Source organism: Gorilla gorilla, chromosome 13, assembly GCF_029281585.2.
Source record: "Gorilla gorilla gorilla isolate KB3781 chromosome 13, NHGRI_mGorGor1-v2.1_pri, whole genome shotgun sequence".
NCBI lineage: Eukaryota > Metazoa > Chordata > Mammalia > Primates > Hominidae > Gorilla > Gorilla gorilla.
Window position 1 is genome coordinate 50,010,076 of NC_073237.2, and position 2,877 is coordinate 50,012,952.

At 40.8% G+C, this 2,877-nt stretch overlaps 1 non-coding gene across 1 annotated transcript; it reads left to right on the forward strand.

The window, feature by feature from the left end:
* The first annotated feature begins 2,473 nt into the window (after positions 1 to 2,473).
* On the forward strand, positions 2,474 to 2,545 carry TRNAH-GUG (transfer RNA histidin (anticodon GUG)). The gene has a single exon. It is a non-coding gene; the product is annotated as a tRNA-His (tRNA).
* Positions 2,546 to 2,877: the final 332 nt, after the last annotated feature.

Genomic DNA, 2,877 nt, shown 5'->3' on the forward strand with positions numbered 1-2,877 from the left:
AATGACTGACATCAAGTAAAGGAGAAGCCCATACAGATGCCAAATGAAAGCCTTACCTGGTGAACACTTCTCTGTGTCAGGGTTTTGCTCCCCAGTCATGTGTGTCTTGAGGCACACAGCCTCACAGAGTTCTCCAAGCTGAGATTCACCACTAGTGGCATGGCTGGAAGTCCTGAGTGATGTTCACCTAAGATTTCCAGCTCTCTGCTTTCCGGGCATATGGCAGGGATGCACTGCCTGGGACTTTTATAACAGGCTGAGGCCATGGAACCAGATCTAGCCAGTGAGTTGTAAGAAGAGATTTTCATTGCTGGTTCAGGAATCTGCAGAGCTCTTTCCATTTGCCAAAGTAATGAGCAGTGTTCATGACAGTGGTTGTTACCTTAATCTGGCTCCCTGAGTGAGGAGACAGAGAGCAGGGCCATGCAATAAATGTGGATCAGCGCGAGGGAAGGAAAGCCTTCTTTATTCCAAGCCACTAAGATTTGCACATTGTCACATAGTATGACCTAAGCCGACAGATCCAATGTGTGAAGTAATTTAAGGAGTTACCTAATGGGTGTGGCATTTAATAGTATTAAAATCTGTGAAGAGAAAGTTATTCCTTTTTCATATCTTTTGTGGTCATTCGGAAGAGTCCAGAAGAAGCCTGGTTCTGAGGTCGACGAGGTTTTAACAGATCTGCCCACCTTCCTTTTAAACACAGAGCAGAACTTGAGCTCGGAGCTTACGGTGTCTGCTAGGATTTAATTCTATTGGTTTGTTTTCACATTTTGTTTTAGAGTGACCTCTATTTATGGAATGTGTTACTATGTTTTTAAATATATGGAATGTCGTAAACTTTCCTTTGAAAATTTTGTATTTAAATTATAGTAATGTAACTAACATTTCCACTGTGCTTACTATGTGACAGACCTATTTTAGGTTGACATGTACTTATCTGTTTAACCCTCATAATAATCCTATGAAGTAGTTGCTATTTTTATCTCCACTTAATAGATGAGAAAACAGAGGCACAGAGGTTAATAAGCAGCCCAAGTTGCCCCAGTTAGTAAGTGATAGAGCCAGAATTCAAATCCAGATAGTCTGGTTCCACAATTTGTATGCTATGAGTTGATCTTTTACAAATATTATTTCTCCTGTGGTTCAGTTGGTACATGGCCACAGCAAAAATTATGAAGGTGGTACATGAATGATTATACTTTGGGAAACAATTATGTCCTCTTTTGTCGAGCAAGAGATTTGGTTTGCCCTCTTGCCACAGGGTGATCTTTCACCAGACTCACCCACATGTATTCCTATTCAGGCCAGAGAATGCCTTGCCTGGTTCCTGCATAGGGCATGCATGGCTCAGGAGCAGGAACTCCAAGCAAGAATCTTCTATGTGGCCATAGAAGGAAGATGTATTTGTGAGAGATGGAAGAAAAAGAAAAGGGGCTATAGATGATCAGATGGGAGTGAGTGAGTGAACATTTATGTCTGAAACTTTTCTCTTCAGAGATATCCTCCTTCTAGAAGCCTTAGAGCTGTGGGCACCCAATCAACACATGCATGAGGTTCTTGCCACCCACATACAGTGCCAGCTAGCTCCAGCTGTTCCCAGGTCCTCTCTGTATAGAGGAATTAAAGGAGGCACGCTGATAACAATCCATTGATTAGGTATTTCTGTGCATTTTGTTTTAAGATTTTCAGCCCTTGGAATATCTTGTGTAGACTACTTACTACTTCAAGTTTTACAGCAAAGAAATCTAAAATCAATTTCCTCTTGAAACTTATCTAGCATAGAACACTCCAGTTTCTTTGTGTGGTGGCTCACTAATGTTATTGGGAAGTTTTTCTTGCTGAGATGATTCTGGCTTTAAGGCCTATAGATATTCTGGCGGGGAGAAAACTAGCTTCAAGGATCAATGAGTTTGAAAGGGATCCTTTCCTCAGTCAGGATGTACTGACTTTGGCTTCCCCTAGTAGGAAAAGCAAGTCTTTTTGAGTCTCTGCAGTCCCCATTTTGTTCTTGCTATATTTTTTATTGTTGTGCTGCCTAAGCAAATGGAAATAAGGCTAGTGGTGAAAAGATGCACAAAAGAGGCTCAGACGCATATGTTATTCAATGCAACATTATTTGGTGGTGGTTGGGGTGGGAAATCCATATCCATTATTGATTAAACATAGGAAGTGTGAGTCAACAGACTGGTATCTCTTAGTCTTGTTACCTTCATCACCATTTCCTGGACAGCAAACCCAGTGAATCCTGTCCTATCACAATTTTCCCAATCAGCCAAGAAGACAATGTTCATTTTATTTTCAAGGAATTTGTTATTGTTCCTCTAAATAATTAGAAATTACGGGAACACAGCTTCTCTTTCCAAATATTAAGAAAATGTACGTATTTAGGCAATAGATGGCAGTGTTTCCACAAATTTTAATATTGCAATAGCTCTTAGAGAAAGCTTAGTGCTCAGCTCTTCAGTAGCTTGCCGTGATCGTATAGTGGTTAGTACTCTGCGTTGTGGCCGCAGCAACCTCGGTTCGAATCCGAGTCACGGCAGGAGGGGAGAAGGTTTTTGGAAGAGAATGAGGCTGATCCCAAGCTGTACTGCATCTAAACAACATTTGCAACCAGACACGCAATCATGAAAATCAATAAAACAGAAAGCATTATGAATATTTTCAACTTCAGGGAGATGACATATGCAGAGTGACTTTATTAATGCACTAATCCTGTTGCAAGTGTGTTGTGTGTGGGGTTTTTTATTTGCACTGATGGGTAATATGATAAAACTGGAGTGTAGTGGGCATGTAATTATTATTAATTACAACTACTTAAGCTCTGCTTTGAGCAGACTCGTCAAGTCTGCTTGCTTTTGAGCCTTGCCAGGG